The sequence below is a fragment of the Pseudophryne corroboree genome, chromosome 4 (assembly GCF_028390025.1).
Source record: "Pseudophryne corroboree isolate aPseCor3 chromosome 4, aPseCor3.hap2, whole genome shotgun sequence".
NCBI classification, from domain to species: Eukaryota; Metazoa; Chordata; class Amphibia; order Anura; family Myobatrachidae; genus Pseudophryne; species Pseudophryne corroboree.
Window position 1 is genome coordinate 393,084,844 of NC_086447.1, and position 21,096 is coordinate 393,105,939.

At 43.7% G+C, this 21,096-nt stretch overlaps 1 long non-coding RNA gene across 1 annotated transcript in view; it reads right to left on the bottom strand.

Moving 5' to 3' along the window:
- Window positions 1-21,096, bottom strand: part of LOC134911449 (uncharacterized) — a 107,235-nt gene that overhangs the window by 48,603 nt on the left and 37,536 nt on the right. The window contains exon 2 of the long non-coding RNA XR_010176583.1: window positions 19,633-19,785. This is a non-coding gene — a long non-coding RNA (uncharacterized LOC134911449). The remainder of the gene's footprint in view (window positions 1-19,632; window positions 19,786-21,096) is intronic.

A 21,096-nucleotide genomic window follows, 5' to 3' on the forward strand; every position in this document is an offset into this window, starting at 1 on the left:
TCATGTGATGGACTATTAGTGGAACTTTGCTAAACTTAAATACGTATTTCTAAAAATATACTTACAGATGCCGTCAGAGATGGGTCAATGTCTTCCGGCTCTGGTGTCTCTGGTGTAGCAGTCCGAGGGAGGGAGGTGAAACCCGTCCGGGTATGCTCCTGTTCCAGGACGAACTTGTGCCTGCTGTAGTACCACAGCATTGTTTTGTGTACCTGGGCCGAACCTGCTCCAGACCTTTTGGAATCTTGGATTTTTTTATGTTCCTCAAGGAACACTGTGCGCAGGTTTTGTAACTTTTTCCTCACCCATTGTTTGTCAGCACTGGACACAAAGGGCTTGCAGTATGCCCCTAAGGGATCCAATGCTGCATTCCGGCGGACTTTATCCGAATAGCCCTTGGACTTTACTTTCTGCAAACATTCGTGACCGCGGTACATCTCCAAAAGGCCGGTAATAAAATCAGTGTCAGAATCGGTAGACATATCTGTAATGTAAAAAAGTGGGGTACAAATGGTTTTAAAAAGGTATATATGTTAAATGTTATTGTGAAATGTTTATATGTTTCAATGTTTTTTTTTGTTTACATGGTGTTTAAATTGAAATAATATATGTTTTTAATTAAAAGTTTTTTTTTTAGTAAAAAGTTTCCTCATTACACAAACAACAATTGTGCTAATGGTCAATTTGGGGGGGTTAAATTACTTTGGAGTCCGTGAAACACATGGTGCAGCATGGCCGTACAGTGGCAGGGGAAAACACATGGCCAGTAGGGGGTGTTAAAATGACTTTGGGCCCACATGAAAATAATAAAATGTGAACAATAATTAGAATACATTGGTGGTCAGTGTTAAAACATTGGTGGTCAGTGTTAAAACATTGGTGGTCAGTGTGAATACATTGGTGGTCAGTGTGAATACATTGATGGTCAGTGTGAATTCATTGGTGGTCAGTGTGAATACATTGGTGGTCAGCGTGAATACATTGGTGGTCAGTGTGAATATATTGGTGGTCAGTGTGAATACATTGGTGGTCAGTGTGAATACATTGGTGGTCAGTGTGAATACATTGATGGTCAGTGTGAATTCATTGGTGGTCAGTGTGAATACATTGGTGGTCAGTGTGAACGATTGGAAATACCTACTTGGGATTTAAACCACAAACATCCGATTTGTTTGTATCTGGGCTCCTGCTGCATGGCTGCGTGCTGTGCTGCTGATGCTGCTGCTGCTGCTGCTGATGGGAGTGTCTTGAATGCCAGTCAAACTTCGTACTATAGATCAAAAGCGATATATCGCAAGCACAAAAACCATTCCGTTCGATTCCATACAATTCCACTTGATCATGACAAATAACGAGTGCAGCACCAACAACCTGGAGGAGTCGACCCGACGCTCACTGCGCCACGCATCGGATCGGATACACAGTAAAAATGCATGATTTCCCCCAATATATCGGCCAGAATGACCAAATTGAGCTGAAATTGAGCAAAATCGTTCTAGTGTATGGGGCCCTTAACTGTAAAAAGGTCTATTGCATTCAGCTTGTCTGTGCATCTTTTTCTCCATCAAAAAAAATCCTTACATTAGTGAAAGGTCTTTTGCATTCAGCTTGGCATTGCATCTTTTTGCACACCAAAAAAAACACCTTACAAACAGTGAAATGTTTCTGCTGGTATGCAGCCATTGACAGCATGGCATCTTTGGTTTGGTGGTATCATGACTGCCAAGAATTCCCATGAACCCAGGTTCGATTCCTGGAAATGACAGATGCTTATTCTTTTTAAAACAATATAGAATTCTGTTATTATCAATATTATACTGGAGATATATTTTAATTTTCATTTTATTACACACAGAAAAATGTCTGTCTGCTTGTAGGAAGAACTGATCGTATGTCTCTGAATGCACATTGAAAGTTGCAGTATACAGCCACACAGATACACAGCTCCAGGGGTGCTTGCATCTTGCTGCTTGTCATGCTCTTTGGGTCCCTTCCCCCAAAGCCAGCATGGTGGTGGTGGAGGGGAAGGCTGTCTATGAAAAACACATACTTGGAATTCCGGCTGTGTCAATATAGTGGTAATACCGTAAGCACTTACATGTACATGTAGGTTTCATGTTCTAAGCCACATATACAGTTCCAGTGAAATTGCTTCAAAAGATATGCTGTTGGTAGCTCCATATAAGTGAGTACCCTCAAGGCCATTTGTGATGCCTGGAGGTCATTTAGCAAACCTGCACAGAGCTCATGCATTGCCATGCATTGCTATCGGCTAGTCCTATACACCAGGTACCATGTACTAAACCACACAAACAGCTCCAGCAACATGACTTTGAAAGCTATGCTGTTGGTAGCTCCATGGAGATGGATATCTGCCATTTTGTAAATCTGCATGGTACTCGAGTAATGCCATGCTGTAAGGTGGCCACAATGCTAGATTTTGTCTCTCTGTACATGTTATATCTGCCCCCCTGCAGTGCACATGGGTTTGCCCATTAGCTAACAAATTTGCTGCTGCAATCAGATCTGAATTACCCCCTAAGTCACATTTTCAGAGTTACTATGATACAGAAGTTCTGTAGTAGACTATGCTCTGAAATGTACACTCTGCTACTTGTACTGTAGTTCCATGGGGTCGGTTGCCTTGTGGCTACTCGCAATGATCGAAGGCCATTTTGTAAAATTTGAGTTGTGCTCATGAATTGCCTTGCAGTGGCTTTATCTGCAAACAAAATGGTATGTTACATTGTTTTCCTAGAAAACACTGTAATGTACTGAAGAATTTTGTATGCAGATACAGCTGCAGATGCACAGAAAATATAGGTATGCTGCATATCATTTTAATCAGCATAAGCTGTGCATTCTATTCACATCTTTTTGTGGATAAGATGCATTTTAATGGAAAAAGTCACACACAAAGATGCTCGGCGCTACCGAGTCACTCCACAGCACGGTGTGACTAGAAGGGCTGTTTAACGAGCAGGGAGGCTAGATGTAAGTGGAAACATCTGGTGCTTTCTATTCACATAGTGTTGTAAAAAAGACGTGTTTCAACAGAAAAGATGTCCTACACTAACAGAGTTACACGGGACCTGTCAGCTCACTCTTGCCAGGCAACTCCCACTACATGGCATATTAACGCAAGATGTATGAGGGCACATCTGTAAAGTAAGAAGATGCAGTCTTTCAAATTCTACCATGGAGCCAATCCAGTGCACCCTCACTTGCACAGAGACTGACTGTAGCAGTGCCTCCAGTTCCCCCCAAAAACTGAGGAGAAGAAGACAGAAAAGAAAATGTCATCAAGCTAAGAAAAATGCTAAGGCTAAGGTAAATGCTGTGATGCAAAGGGTAAGATACCACAAACACTGCAAATGTCTTCCATTGCTGACACAGATGTTGAGCCAGCAGTCAACATTTAGACTCCAGTTGTCAGTATGGAAACACCAATGCTACTGGATGTCACAAATACAATGAATCAATAAGTTTTTTTATGTTGGAGCTTGTTAATACACCTGTGCAAGAGACAGCACATTCACCAAGTAGAAAACACCACTCCACATAGGTGAATGACTGTTAATGCAGCTGTGCTTGGCATGTGAAAGAACTTTTTGTCAAGGTTAGTAATCTGCAGGCAGAGATTGGTGAACAGGTGAGTCACCTGCAGTCTGAAGTAGCTGGTCTCAAAGAAGGCCTAAAGGAAAATCATGTAGAAGCCATGAAGCAAGCCCTGGATGTACATCATCATAACAATTTGAACTTCAATACTTCACCGGTTCCATTGGACAACTTGCCAATTCAAGTTCACATATTCAGCAGCAATTCAATTTCTGCACCACCTGGGAGACCTATTATTTCGGGAGTGGGTTCACTTACTAACAATCTTTCTTTTTTTGTTGATTATCACTTACAAGGATATGTGGAAAAGTTGAAATCACATATCAGCGATACTAAGAGCTTTTTGAATTTGGTGAACGACGTCGTGTGGAAACCAGGATCATTCCTGGTCACATACGACGTGGAGTCACTTTATTCTAACATTCCTCACGCATTAGGTATTAAAGCTATTGAATATTACCTGGAAAAAGACACACAAATAGAAAGAAATCTTATTGACTTTATTCTCGAATCAATCCGATTTATTCTCACCCACAATTATTTCACTTTTGACTCTGTTTATTATTTACAGACACGGGGGACCGCCATGGGGACCAGGTTCGCCCCGAGTTTCGCAAACCTATACATGGGGCTCCTTGAGGAGCAACTTGTGTGGGGTAGCGAGCTCGGGGAGAACCTGGCTCTCTATGGTAGGTACATAGATGATTTATTTATGATTTGGACTGGGGATTTATCCACACTACACACTTTCACGGAAAATCTTAATAATAACCTTTTCGGTCTTAGATTCACCTGTTCATTTAGTCCAATCACTATTAACTTTTTAGATATCACTCTGACTGTGCAAAACAACAAACTGGTTACACATACGTATGTTAAGCCAGTGGACCAAAATAGATACTTGCATTATGAGAGTTCACATTTAGAGGGATGGAAAAATAATATTCCTAAAAGTCAACTGGTAAGGTTGAAAAGGAACTGTTCATCAAATGTTAAGTTCAAACAACAGGCGGATAAGATATTGAAGTCCTTTGAGGAACAAGGCTACCCTCATGAACTATTACAACAAGCATTAATAGAAGTAGAAAAGATAGATAGGGGTCTATTACTAACCACAAAAAATAAGATAGTGGATAAAAAGGATGAACCTAGGTCCATTAATTTTATCACTCAATATAATAGCCATGCAAGAGAAATAAGAAAAATTATAAAAAAGAACGCCAATCTGCTATGCTTGGATGAGCTATTAAAAGAACAGGTGAATCCTTTGGGACAAGTAACTTTTAGAAAATCTGAAAACTTGAAATCCAAGTTAGTACATAGCCATTTCACCAACCCAGAAGTATCTCATGTTTCGGCAGAAACATGGCTTCCGCCAAAACCAGCTGGGTTTCACAAATGTGGAAGAAATGCATGCACTACATGCATGTGCACCTCCAGAAAAAATGTTGAATTTAGCTCTTTTTCTACGAAGGAAACTTATCCAATAAAGAAATTTCTCAATTGCAATTCTACCTATGTGATCTTTTTGATCACATGCGGCTGTGGAAAACAATACGTGGGACGCACAACGCAAACTCTCCACGTAAGATTCTCTGAACATAGGAGAAATATTCTAAAAGGTTTGAGTACACACCCCCTCTCGCTCCATATATCACATTGCCAAAAACAAGATATGAAAAAAGTGTCAATAAAAGCAATAGAACAAGTAGGAGTAACCAAACGTGGAGGTGATAGATTTAATCTATTATGCAAAAGAGAGGCATATTGGATTTTTGTTCTAGGAACTTTAATACCAGGTGGTCTGAACGACACGGTCGAATTGAACAATATTTAATAATAAAAATGAGCCCACCTATCCATAGAGTATTCCATCAGTTCCATAAATAAGATTAATGGTATAAATACAAATAAATAACAATAGTAATAGAAATTTAAATAATAATGACAATAGTATTAACAATAAATAAAAATTAAAATATAAATAAAAATAAAAATAAAAATAAAAATAACAATAAAAGTAACACAAATTGTAGGTAGTAGTAGAGATCATCTCATATATATGTGTGTAGGCAATAAAAGCACATGTGTATATATATATATATATATATATATATATTGAAATATTAAATATTTAATTATGTGAGCACACGTATGCATGTGTATATGACGTGTGCATGCGTTTGTATGTGTGTGTATATATACATATGTGTTTTGTACTATACATAAGGTATAGGCAATATGTGGTTCACCATATAAATCGACAATTTTTCCGGTTTGATAACACAGGGATATAGGTATTGTTAATTTTAGGTTGATAATTTCTTCCCATGATCCATAGTCCCTTTGATCAACTCATTATCTCCTCTTAATATCCTCTCTCCATACATATGAATATATCTATCTATTTGATTCAAGTTAACAACTCTCTCTGTCTGATAATAACAGGGATATTGATGCTGTTATCTTTAGGCAGTGCTAATTAGCACATACTGCCTATAATCCCTTTGATTGCCATAAATCCTCTCTCTCCAATGTGAATATACCCATATTATTCAAGCCCACTTAGATCTAATGGGCTAATGATTATTATTATTCTTCTCTATGTGAAACATCTGAGTGCTATATATAATAATGAATAGATAACGGTGTATGTTGATTTGAAATAAATAATATTTTAAATTATTAATATAAAAATACTGATAAGTAGATGTTTAGAAATATCTATATAGTGTGTGCACTAGCTATTATTATTACTATATATATTTTTTTATCTTTTATTCAATTTTATGCTATTACATATATATACGTTTTTTTCATATTGTATATGTTTAAATTCCAACTCCGTATAAGCGAATCCTGTTAGGACTAAGGGGAAATCCAGCGAACTATTATCTGTCTCCTTTGGCAACTAAGTAGCATATATTTAAAGCACCTTAACATTGTATCAATGAAAACCAAATTGTCTCCGTAATTGAGACGGGAGATGCGGTCATCTGACCAGTGATGCTCACTAGCACACGAGAGCCCGCTGCCGTATGCGCTCCATTCATTTACCCTTTTGAAAACGAGGCTTGGAATAGACATACAATGCGCATGACGCCCCTATAAGCGGGAGACTGTCTGCTATTTAAACGCTGGCACGGAGAGATGGTGATATACTTCTCTGAGGAAGCCGCTGAATAAGTGACAGGCGGAGAAACGCGTAAGAGCTATTCACCCTACCCGGTACCGGTTGCTCAAGCCTGCTTAAGCCTTCTTAACCTGCTCCGAATTGGACCCTTGTTTTGGACACTCCGGATAAGACCCATGAAAACGGCCATTTAATGCACCAGGAGTCGGGAGATACCAAACATCGGACCACAAAGGTTAAATCTTAACCCATAAGGCAGGTCGTATGTACTAGCTACACGGACATTTTCATTGATCTCTGACAGTTCAATTTAAAACACGCACTAATTCATCATTACTTGCTTTGAACTGCAAAATCCACTGATAAACCTGTCTCAGTGGAAACTGTTAATACTACTAATTGTTGCTACTAATTGACTGGCTTCTACTAAATCATTTTATCACTGCTGGAAGAGACTGTCAGGCTAGAGTGATTACACTCATGTGATGTAATCAATTATTTCACAGTTAAAATTACTATCAAGGCTTTTTCTAGACCGCACTGTATTAATCATGTCTATTATGTCATGCTTGCAGGATTAATCGGTACTTAGGAATTTGGTATCTATATGTATAAATTGCTTTTAAACTGCATTTAATAAAAAGTACACATATTTTTTAGATCAGCGCTGTTATTTTTGTTTGTTTGGTCATCATCATAACAATTTGAACTTCAATACTTCACCGGTTCCATTGGACAACTTGCCAATTCAAGTTCACATATTCAGCAGCAATTCAAGTGTTCTGTTACCTGGAAGACCCATGATGTTCTGTTACCTGGAAGACCCATGATGTTCAACACAACTGCACCGATGGAACTGATAACCACATATGGAGAAGCTATGCCTGATATGCTCCTAGCAGTAATCTCCACCTACTTGGACAACAGTCTGTACAGTGCATCCCAAGGTGAAATACATAGATATGCACAAACTCTCAAGCTCTTATCAAGATGCAGCCAGCGTTTCAGAATTGAGAAGACTGAGATGAATGGTCTACTATGAATGACTGCCATGGAGGATAATCATCCAATGAACACCAGAGCAAGTTTTTTCAGACCTCAGCACGTTCTAACACCGCTGGACTTATAGTAACAACACTGTGACAGTATGTGGAGAAGAACCTACAGTTCATTGTCTTTATTCACCAAAGAAAAAGGTATTGCATTGTTCTGTAATAATATTGATTCATTTTTTTAGTAAAAAAGAAAAAATTACCAGCGCTGGCTGATCAATGGAAATAATATATATACACACACACACACACACACACACACACACACACACACACACACGAAAGGCTTGTTTAAAATAAACACATTTCTTAATAACATATGTTGATGTAATATAGTAAAATAATTACAGGTTGAGTATGCCATATCCAAATATTCCGAAATACGGACTTTTTTGAGTGAGAGTGAGATAGTGAAACCTTCGTTTTTTGATGGCTCAATGTACACAAACTTTGTTTAGTACACAAAGTTATTAAAAAATATTGTATTAAATGACGTTCAGGCGTATATGAAACATAAATGAATTGTGTGAATGAAGATACACTTTGTTCAATGCACAAAGTTACAAAAAATATTGGCTAAAATTACCTTCAGGCTGTGTGTATAAGGTGTATATGTAACATAAATGCATTCTGTGCTTAGACTTAGGTCCCATTGCCATGATATCTCATTATGATATGCAATTATTCCAAAATACGGAAAAATACGATATCCAAAATACCTCTGGTCCCAAGCATTTTGGATAAGGGATACTCAACCTGTTTAAGATATTAAAAAATAGCCACATAAATTCCTGTATGGAGTGATTAATTTCACTGACTGTAATTCCACAGTACTGGCTAGGATTCACTCGGAAAGGATTAGTGTCACTGGCTAAGACCATCTATAATCGGTTATTTTGGCAGAAATCCGATAATTGCATGAATGAGGTTTTTACTAGTGATCCATATGCAGATAATGTCCACCTTATTAGCAGCTGATGAACTTGTCCTAGATATGAGCAGTCCAAAAATGGTGGATACCAGTGGCGTGCGGTGAGGTCAGTGGCTGGTGAGGCACTACAGCCATAATGTCTGCCAAATCCTGTCGATGACCCCTACCGCCGCCGAGCCAATGCCCGCTACTGCCTCTGAGCCGATGCCCGCTGCCACCACCAATGGCTTACAAACTCGCCCACCATCAACTGACCCAGCCCTCCGCCACTAATTTGCATCTCAGTCCGATGACGCCAATGCCCGCTGCCTGCCTGCTCATCATACTTGTGATATATTGTACTTTTTTATAGAAAAAAAATAAAATTAGTGTTTGGGACTGGGAAGGGAGTGGGAGGAGGACATGAATGCAATTTTGCTGTCCAGGGCTTCCATTAACTTAATGGAAAAGGGTCTGAATGATTTAAAAAATGGGAAAAAAAAATGTGTGAGGTCCCCCCTCCTAAGTATAACCAGCCTCGGGCTCTTTGAGCCGGTCCTGGTTGTTTAAATACAGGGAAAAAAATTGGACAGGGGTTCCCCATATTTAGACAACCAGCACCGGGCTCAGTCCGGTCTTGGTTCCAAAAACATGGGGGACAAAGGATGTAGGGGTCCCCCATATTTTTAAAACCAGCACCGGGCTCCACTAGCCAGGGACATAATGCCACAGCCGGGGGACACATTCATGTACGTCCTTGCGGCCATGGCATTACCCCCCCAACTAGTCACCCCTGGCCGGGGTTCCCTGGAGGAGTGGGGACCCCTTAAATCAAGAGGTCGTCCCCCCCTCCAGGCACCCAAGGGCCAGAGGTGAAGCCCGAGGCTGTCCCCAGCACCCCTGGGCGGTGGGTGCCGGGCTGATAGCCATAAGTGTGTAAAACAAAGGAATATGTTTTGTTGTTGTGGAACTACAAGGCCCAGCAAGCCTCCCCGCTTGCTGGTACTTGGAGAACCTCAAGTACCAGCATGCAGGGAAATAACGGGCCCGCTGGTACCTGTAGTTCTACAACAACAAAAATACCCAAATAAAAACACAACACACACACCGTGAAAGTAAAAATTTATTAACACACACTTACACACTCACACATACTTACCTACATCCCACGCCGGTCACGTCCACTTGTCCAGTAGAATCCAATAGGGGTACCTGTAAAATGAGAGAGAGATTACTTACCTACATCCCACGCCGATCACGTCCACTTGTCCATGTAGAATCCATTAGGGGTACCTGTAAAAATGAAAATTATACTTACAAACTTTATTCTAATCCAGAGGAGGGGAGAGAGAGAGAGAGAGGGGGGTGAGAGGGGGGGGGGGAGTGAGAGGGGAGAGAGAGAAAGACGGGAGGGGAGAAAGAGACAGGGGAGGGGAGAGAGAGCGAGAGGGGGGAGGGAGAAGGGGGGAGAAGGGGGATTGATTCTGCAAAGGACAGAGAGCCGACGGAGCATCTGGCATAGAGGTGCAACAGAGGTGAAGTGTCGAGAGAGGAAAGTGATCGCAATTTAAAAAAAAAAAAAACATTTTCAGGCAGAAATTCTAGTTTCATGTTCTCCGCGGCTCAGCCTGTGGTTCCTATTAATAATTTCTAGGCTACTAATGAACTGGTAATGAGCTGGGCTGCAGGGAGCTATACGGGAGAGGAGAGGTCTCACCTGCCTTACACATGTAGTGTGTATCCCTACACAGTGCCAGATTAAGATCCTCATGGGCCTGGAGTTAAATTTCTGCAAGACCTATTACATACTTCCCGACTGTCCTGGCAGGGAGGGCATAGAGAGACGCAGGGCGGCATTGACAGCATAGAGAGACGTGGGGCCGTAGGGAGGGTATATAGACACGGGGCGGTAGGGAGGGCAGAGAGACGTGGGGCAGTAGGTAGGGCAGAGAGAAGCGCCGCGGTAGGGAGGGCATAGAGATGCGGGGCGGCAAAGAGGGCATAGAGACGCGGGGCGGTAAAGAGGGCATAGAGACGCGAGGCGGTAAAGAGGGCATACAGATGCAGGGTGGTAGGGAAGGTATACAGACGCAGGGTGGTAGGGAAGGTATAGAGACGCAGGGCGGTAGGGAAGGCATAGAGACGCAGGGTGGTAGGGAAGGCATAGAGACGCAGGGCGGTAGGGAAGGCATAGAGATGCAGGGTGGTAGGGAGGGCATAGAGACGCAGGGTGGTAGGGAGGGCATAGAGACGCAGGGTGGTAGGGAGGGCATAGAGACGCAGGGTGGTAGGGAGGGCATAGAGACGCAGGGTGGTAGGGAAGGCATAGAGACGCAGGGCAGTAGGGAGGGCATAGAGACGCAGGGTGGTAGGGAGGGTATAGAGACGCAGGGTGGTAGGGAAGGCATAGAGACGCATGGCGGTAGGTAGGGCATAGAGACGCAGGGTGGTAGGGAGGGCATAGAGACGCAGGGTGGTAGGGAGGGCATAGAGACGCAGGGTGGTAGGGAAGGCATAGAGACGCAGGGTGGTAGGGAGGGCATAGAGACGCGCGGCGGTAAAGAGGGCATAGAGACGCGGGACGGTAGGGAGGGCATAGAGACGCGGGACGGTAGGGAGGGCATAGAGACGCGGAACGGTAGGGAGGGCATAGAGACGCGGAACGGTAGGGAGGGCATAGAGACGCGGAACGGTAGGGAGGGCATAGAGACGCGGGACGGTAGGGAGGGCATAGAGATGCGGGACGGTAGGGAGGGCATAGAGATGCGGGACGGTAGGGAGGGCATAGAGACGTGGGGCGGTAGAGAGGGCATAGAGATGTAGGGCGGTAGGGAGAGCATAGATATGAGGGGTGGTAGGGAGGGCATAGAGAGATGTTGGGCGATAGGGAGGGCATAGGGAGAAGCAACAGTAAAGCACTCACCTGTAATATCTGTGCGGCGTCCAAACATCACCTCCCCGCAGCGTCACCCGCTCTGCCCGTTCCTTCTCCATCACTTTGGTCAGGTGCTGGGATGTGGAGTCCAGGGATCTGGGCGCGCCGGTGGCGGTGGCAGTGACATCACACGTGGGGGAGAAGGCGCCGGGTCCCAGTGAGTATGCGGCCCGGCTATTAAAGCCTTCCGCTGCGCTGCTATCACAAACTGGCCGCGGCGCAGCAGTAGTTGTTACACTGCCGCCGCGGACGGAGAGCGGGGGTGTTAATGCCGGACGGGCAGGGGGCACTGACAGCGGGGCCTAGGAGACAGAGACGCGGGGACAGATCGAGTCAGACACACACACACACACTGACTCGTCCACTTACCAGACGCTGGCTGCTCCAGACGCTTCCATTCTGTGCAGGTCGTTTAGATGTTCCCCCGTACAGCACTAGCAGTGACAGCCGGATATAGTCACTGTCAGTGCTGCCCAATCACAATGCCCCTGCTGTTCTGCGGCACTTACATAGGTGCCGCTTGCATTACTATTTTCAATGGGCTTTTACAGCCCTTTACATGACCCCGCCCCCTGCTTCCGCCCACTTACAGTGCACAGCGGGAGGCACTGTTCTCGGTGCCGCACAAAAGCTTTTACAAAGCAATTTTACTTGTAAAAACATTAACATGATATAAAAAAGATACTTATGACACACAATATGTGCCATAACTATCTTCTTTGTATTCTTTTAAGCAGGAATGACAGGGGAGGCCCTGCCTCCCCTGACTGCACGTCCCTGGTGGATACTGCAGTGGAAATGTCCCAAATTTGCACAGGAGTGACCAATATACGCCAGTGGTAGTGGTGGAGTCCAAACAGGTACGTGGAAATGGGCTATTTCCATGTACCTGGAAAATGTAACTTTAAATATTATTAATTGAAAAAAAGTAAAATGTAAAAAACAGTTAAAACAACTTTGCTGTGACACTGCATAACTGCTGCACATCGCTGCCAAAATTGCGAGGATCATGAGCAAGGCACAAGTCGCAGTTTGTACAGTAATAAAATGAGAATTGCAATGTAAATGATTTATCTGTAGCATAATATTGGTAATAATTGAAAAGTAAATTGTTTTAAAAAGTGTCATTATCTGTCAGTTCAGGGAACAAATCTTGAGTTCACGGGTATGCTAAGCATAGATGCCAACACTTGGACAAGGCTGATTGCTTTTCTGATACTGGTACAGTAAGTTACTGTAAGTAATCGCGAACGTCCCAGCAAAATGTAGTAGAAATATTACCTGCTTGTTTGCTTGTGTCAAAAAATGCATAGACAGCTCTTTAAGGTTATTGTAGTTACTGTAAGTGATCATTGCAAAAATACTTTTTTTCTGTGCTGATACGTGTAGTTGCTGTAAGTGATTGCAGGCACCCCAGCACAAAACAGCACAAATTGTAGTGTGTAATAATACAACTGTTATCGTGGTAAGGCTTGACGATGTCAAAAATATATCCACCTTTATAATACTATATGCTTCTGTATATTGTATTATACTGCACAAATTTTAGTAGGAAATAAAAAATAAAAAAAATCTAAAAATAAAGTAGTGATGAACGGGTTCGGTTTCTCGGAATCCGAACTCCCCCGAACTTCACCCATTTTACACGGTTCCGAGGCAGACTCGGATCTTCCCGCCTTGCTCGGTTAACCCGAGCGCGCCCGAACGTCATCATCCCGCTGTCGGATTCTCGCGAGATTCGTATTCTATATAAGGAGCCGCGCGTCGCCGCCATTTTCACTCGTGCATTGGAGATGATAGGGAGAGGACAAGCAGCGTTCTCTCAGTCTCTGTGTTCAGTGTGCTACAAATATCTGTGCTCAGTGTGCTGCAAATATCTGTGCTCAGTGTGCTTGCAAATATGTGTGCTCAGTGTGCTGAAAATATCTACGTTCTCTGCCTGAAAAACGCTCCATATCTGTGCTGCATTGTAGTATAGGAGGAAAGTGCAGAATTTTGCTGACCAGTGACCACCAGTATTATATAGCAGTACGGTACAGTAGGCCACTGCTCTACCTACCTCTGTGTCATCAAGTATACTATCCATCCATACCTGTGGTGCATTTTAGTTGTGCGCAGTATTATATAGTAGGAGGACAGTGCAGAATTTTGCTGACCACCAGTATATAATATATAGCAGTACGGTACAGTAGGACACTGCTCTACCTACCTCTGTGTTGTCAAGTATACTATCCATCCATTCCTGTGCTGCATTTTAGTTGTGCGCAGTATTATATAGTAGGAGGACAGTGCAGAATTTTGCTGACCACCAGTATATAATATATAGCAGTACGGTACAGTAGTCCACTGCTCTACCTACCTCAGTGTCGTCAAGTATACTATCCATCCATACCTGTGGTGCATTTTAGTTGTGTGCAGTATATATAGTAGGAGGACAGTGCAGAATTTTGCTGACCACCAGTATATAATATATAGCAGTACGGTACAGTAGGCCACTGCTCTACCTATCTCTGTGTCGTCAAGTATACTATCCATCCATACCTGTGGTGCATTTTAGTTGTGCGCAGTATTATATAGTAGGAGGACAGTGCAGAATTTTGCTGACCACCAGTTTATAATATATAGCAGTACGGTACAGTAGTCCACTGCTCTACCTAACTCTGTGTCGTCAAGTATACTATCCATCCATACCTGTGGTGCATTTTAGTTGTGCGCAGTATATATAGTAGGAGGACAGTGCAGAATTTTGCTGACCACCAGTATATAATATATATCAGTACGGTACAGTAGGCCATTGCTATTGATATATTACTTTCATATAAATCCACACATTAAAAAATGGAGAACAAAAATGTGGAGGGTAAAATAGGAAAGGATGAAGATCCACTACCACCTCATGCTGAAGCTGCTGCCACTAGTAATGGCCGAGATGAAGAAATGCCATCAACGTCGTCTGCCAAGGCCGATGCCCAATGTCATAGTAGAGAGCATGTAAAATCCAAAAAACATAAGTTCAGTAAAATGACCCAAAAATCTAAATTAAAAGCGTCTGATGAGAAGCGTAAACTTGCCAATATGCCATTTACGACACGGAGTGGCAAGGAACGGCTGAGGCCCTGTCCTATGCTCATGGCTAGTGGTTCAGCTTCACATGAGGATGGAATTACTCATCCTCTCGCTAGAAAAATGAAGAGACTTAAGCTGGCAAAAGCACAGCAAAGAACTGTGCGTTCTTCTAAATCACAAATCCCCAAGGAGAGTCCAATTGTGTCGGTTGCGATGCCTGACCTTCCCAACACTGGATGGGAAGAGGTGGCGCCTTCCACCATTTGCACGCCCTCTGCAAGTGCTGGAAGGAGCACCCGCAGTCCAGTTCCTGATAGTCAAATTGAAGATGTCACTGTTGAAGTACACCAGGATGAGGATATGGGTGTTGCTAGCGTTGAGGAGGAAATTGACAAGGAGGATTCTGATGGTGAGGTGGTTTGTTTAAGTCAGGCACCCGGGTGACACCTGTTGTCTGTGGGATGAATATGGCCATTGACATAACTGGTCAAATTACAAAAAAAAATCACCTCGTCAGTGTGGAATTATTTTAACAGAAATGCCGACAACATTTGCCAAGCCGTGTGTTGCCTTTGTCAAGCTGTAATAAGTAGGGGTAAGGACATTAACCACTTAGGAACATCCTCCCTTATACGTCACCTGGAGCGCATTCATCAGAAGTCATTGACAAGTTCAAAAACTTTGGGTGACAGTGGAAGCAGTCCACTGATAATTAAATCCCTTCCTCTTGTAACCAAGCTCCTGCAAACCACACCACCAACTCCATCAGTGTCAATTTCTTCCTTAGACAGGAAAGCCAATAGTCCTGCAGGCCATGTCACTGTCAAGTCTGACGAGTCCTCTCCTGCCTGGGATTCCTCTGATGCATCTTTGAGTGTAACACCTACTGCTGCTGGCGCTGCTGTTGTTGCTGCTGGGAGTCGATCGTCATCCCAGAGGGAAAGTCGGAAGACCACTTGTACTACTTCCAGTAAGCAATTGACTGTCCAACAGTCCTTTGCGAGGAAGATGAAATATCACAGCAGTCATCCTGCTGCAAAGCAGATAACTCAGGCTTTGGCAGCCTGGGTGGTGTTAAACGTGTGTCCGGTATCCACCGTTAATTCACAGGGAATTAGAGAATTTATTGAGTTAGTTTTTCCCCGGTACCAAATACCATCTAGGTTCCACTTCTCTAGGCAGGCGATACCGAGAATGTACACAGACCTCAGAAAAAGAGTCACCAGTGTCCTAAAAAATGCAGTTGTACCCAATGTCCACTTAACCACGGACATGTGGACAAGTGGAGCAGGGCAGACTCAGGACTATATGACTGTGACAGCCCACTGGCTAGATGTATTGCCTCCCTCAGCAAGAACAGCAGCGGCGGCACCAGTAGCAGCATCTCGCAAACGCCAACTCGTTCCTAGGCAGGCTACGCTTTGTATCACCGCTTTCCATAAGAGGCACACAGCTGACAACCTCTTACGGAAACTAAGGAACATCATCGCAGAAAGGCTTACCCCAATTGGACTCTCCTGGGGATTTGTGACATCGGACAACACCACCAATATTGTGCTTGCATTACATGTGGGCAAATTCCAGCACGTCCCATGTTTTGCACATACATTGAATTTGGCGGTGCAGAATTATTTAAAAAATGACAGGGGCGTGCAAGAGATGCTGTCGGTGGCCCGAAGAATTGCGGGCCACTTTCGGCATTCAGCCACCGCGTGCCGAAGACTGGAGCACCAGCAAACACTCCTGAACTTACCCCGCCATCATCTGAAGCAAGCGGTGGTAACGAGGTGGAATTCAACCCTCTATATGCTTCAGAGGATGGAGGAGCAGCAAAAGGCCATTCAAGCCTATACATCTGCCTATGATATAGGCAAAGGAGGGGGAATGCACCTGACTCAAGCGCAGTGGAGAATGATTTCAACGATGTGCAAGGTTCTGCAAACCTTTGAACTTGCCACACGTGAAGTCAGTTCAGACACTGACAGCCTGAGTCAGGTCATTCCCCTCATCAGGCTTTTGCAGAAGAAGCTGGAGACATTGAAGGAGGAGCTAAAACGGAGCGATTCCGCTAGGCATGTGGGATTTGTGGATGGAGCCCTTAATTCGCTTAACCAGGATTCACGGGTGGTCAGTCTGTTGAAATCAGAGCACTACATTTTGGCAACCGTGCTCGATCCTAGGTTTAAAGCCTATGTTGTATCTCTCTTTCCGGCAGACACAAGTCTGCAGAGGTTCAAAGACCTGCTGGTGAGAAAATTGTCAAGTCAAGCAGAACGTGACCCGTCAACAGCTCCTCCTTCACATTCTCCCGCAACTGGGGCTGCAAGGAAAAGGCTAAGAATTCCGAGCCCACCCGCTGGCGGTGATGCAGGGCAGTCAGGAGCGAGTGCTGACATCTGGTCCGGACTGAAGGACGTGCCAACGATTACTGACATGTCGTCTACTGTCACTGCATATGGGTGGTCATTCCGAGTTGTTCGCTCGCAAGCTGCTTTTAGCAGCTTTGCACACGCTAAGCCACCGCCTACTGGGAGTGAATCTTAGCTTATCAAATTTGCGAACGAAAGATTTGCAATATTGCGAAAAGACATCTCTGTGCAGTTTCTGAGTAGCTCGAGACTTACTCTTCCAGTGCGATCAGTTCAGTGCTTGTCGTTCCTGGTTTGACGTCACAAACACACCCAGCGTTCACCCAGACACTCCTCCGTTTCTCCAGCCTCTCCCGCGTTTTTCCCAGAAACGGTAGCGTTTTTTCAAACACTCCCATAAAACGGCCAGTTTCCGCCCAGAAACACCCACTTCCTGACAAGCACACTCCGAACTCCAGAACGAAGAAAAAACCTTGTAATGCCGTGAGTAAAATACCAATTTCCATAGCAAATTTACTTGGCGCAGTCGCAGTGCGAACATTGCGCATGCGCAATTAGCGGAAAATCGCTGGTATGCGAAGAAAATTACCGAGCGAACAACTCGGAATGAGGGCCATGATTCTGTCACCATTGAAAGAATGGTAGAGGATTATATGAGTGACCGCATCCAAGTAGGCACGTCAGACAGTCCGTACGTATACTGGCAGGAAAAAGAGGCAATTTGGAGGCCCTTGCAGAAACTGGCTTTATTTTACCTAAGTTGCCCCTCCTCCAGTGTGTACTCCGAAAGAGTGTTTAGTGCAGCCGCTCACCTTGTCAGCAATCGGCGTATGAGGTTACTTCCTGAAAATGTGGAGAAGATGATGTTCATCAAAATGAATTATAATCAATTCATCAGTTGAGACATTCACCAGCAATTGCCTCCAGAAAGTACACAGGGATCTGAGATGGTGGATTCCAGTGGGGACGAATTAATAATCTGTGAGGAGGGGGATGTACACAGTGAAAGGGGTGAGGAATCGAAGGATGTGGAGGAGGTGGACATCTTGCCTCTGTAGAGCCAGTTTGTGCAAGGAGAGATTGATTGCTTCTTATTTGTTGGGGGCCCAAACCAACCAGTCATTTCAGTCACAGTCGTGTGGCAGACCCTGTCGCTGAAATGATGGGTTTGTTAAAGTGTGCATGTCCTGTTTATACAACATAAGGGTGGGTGGGAGGGCCCAAGGACAATTCCATCTTGCACCTCTTTTTTTCTTTCATTTATCTTTGCATCATGTGCTGTTTGGGGACAATTTTTTGAAGTGCCATCCTGTCTAACACTGCAGTGCCACTCCCAGATGGGCCAGGTGTTTGTGTCGGCCACTTGGGTCGCTTAACATAGCCATCCAGCGACCTTGGTGCACCTCTTTTTCTGCATCATGTGCTGTTTGGGGACTATTTTTTAAATCGGCCATCCTGTCTGACACTGCAATGCCACTCCTAGATGGGCCAGGTGTTTGTGTCGGCCACTTGGGTCGCTTAGCTTAGCCATCCAGCGACCTTGGTGCACCTCTTTTTTTCTTTGCATCATGTGCTGTTTGGGAACTATTTTTTAAATCGGCCATCCTGTCTGACACTGCAGTGCCACTCCTAGATGGGCCAGTTGTTTGTGTTGGCCACTTGGGTCGCTTAACTTAGTTATCCAGCGACCTCGGTGCAAATTTTAGGTCTAAAAATAATATTGTGAGGTGTTCAGAATAGACTGGAAATTAGTGGAAATTATGTTTATTGAGGTTAATAATACTATGGGATCAAAATGACCCCAAAATTCTATGATTTAAGCTGTTTTTGAGGGTTTTTTGTAAAAAAAAAATATGAATCCAAAACACACCCCAACCCGACAAAAAAATTTCAGGGAGGTTTTGCCAAAATGCGTCCGAATCCAAAACACAGCCGCGGAACCGAATCCAAAACCAAAACCCAAAAAATTTCCAGTGCACATCACTAAAAAAAAGTACAGTAGTTTTTGCACCGCAAGCTTTATTTGACTTCACGCATGCGCATGGCGGTTTTCAATAGTGAAACCTGGGGGACGAGCAGCAGTATTGCACTCACCAGAGACACAATTCTTTACACTGCAACTGAATATGCCACCCTACAACTGAAAACGCGACACTGCCACCAGATGCAGACTGGAGTACTGCGACTAGTTTTTCCCCTTGCCACACCTTACTGATGATAGATGAGTGTGGCTATATCTGTATGTGTACTGTATAAACTCTGTCTCAGTATACAGAATGTGGACATAATGTGACTGTAACATTAAATAATGAACTAACAGAAAAAGTGCCCTCTCAATTAATATCTCCCTAATAAACTTGACATCTGAATATTTATTCGTTCTGCACCTGGTGCCTCCGGAGATGTGACTACAAACAGGCAGCAAGCGTGGCACTCCAGGTGTCTAACACAATAAGTCACTCAGGCAGGCAGTGTTAGAAACAACGTTTCACTGCCGGTTTATTAGGGCATTTTCCTCAGGTATACAAACATACATAATAAGGTCCTACCTTATATACGACATGTTCACCCTGTGCTCGGCAACATTTGGACGGTGGGACGCAGCCCGCTCCGGGCGGCATGGAGGAAGTGACGTCAGGTCAAATCAAATCCTAGTCCAGTGCTCCCCATCACCATGACAACTAACACACAAAGATCGCGTACTGTAAAAACACATGATCATATGCTAGCTATAAAAATACAAGGTCAGCTTCATATACACATAAATAGATACTTGAGATATGCACAATGTACAGATACATAGCTGTAAATTGGTCACATAATTCTATTAATATATAACTGCATTGCACAGGACACTCTAAAGCTAAAAGCGGTGATAAAAGTTACACAAATCAGAATATCCTAGACACCCTATGATGTTATTACCAATAAAGATGTAATTGGCATAGTACGGATGCTGCTATGCCCCCTATGTGTAATATGTAATACTGAATCCGCATAGTACAATACCCAGTTAGACTGCCTATACATAGTACATGAGGCCCCATGTCCTAAAGCCGCTACCGCTGCTACTGCCAATGAAAGTAGGCACCAGGCCAATACCGCCCGCCGCTACTCCCTAGATGAAAGCAGTCCCCAGTCCTGAGCCTGTGTCAGGTCTGTAACTCTGTCTGTTCCCAGAGGGGGCACTAGTGGGTCAGTGGTGGTGCGGTGGAGAAAATGAGGAGGCTGTAGAAAATTCCTGCGCATTTGCGCATTGATGTTTATTAGCACACAGGGGTATAGACAGTACTGGAACACAATGATAATGCTGGTGGATTGAAAGTCAATGAGAATAACAGAATGATAATTGACTTGGAAGTCAGTAATAACAAAAATAAAATGCGGATGGAAACAGATCCAATAGATGATAAAAATAACAAGCACTAAATAACTCTGATGAATGGTTTTTAAAAGTCACTGATATCAGACAACAATGATGGTTGACTTGATAATAACAGAAACAAATAGGCAGATGAAGCAGATGTAACTTATGACAAAATATGAAGCAATGCATAACTCCGATGGAAGTTTGAGAAATCAACAATGAGAATACACACAGTCTGTATATAGGCACACGTCCACTAAGCCAAGCAAGGCCCAAGCAGGAGACAGTTTATAACACAGCAAGTTGGTAGATTAAGTGCTGAATGTGGAGGTTGACTGTGGAAGGAGTTCGTAGAAAAGCTGGATGGCTGAAGTCTGTAGTTCCATGAAGATATAGGAGCAGTGGGAGAAACTGGAAACAGGAACACAGGAACCAGGAGAACTGTACACTAGATGTGACTCGTTGTCCAAGACGATGAGACTGAGCCGATGTCCTGAATTTTTACCCCTTGCTCAGCAGACATTGGATGCAGGAATCATGTGTGCAAACACATTGCAGAATTGGGTGTTCAAGTCAGCTGACCGCAAGTGTCATGGAGGCGCCCATGCTGTACGGATGCCTGGCACTCCGCAGGATACACACTGGA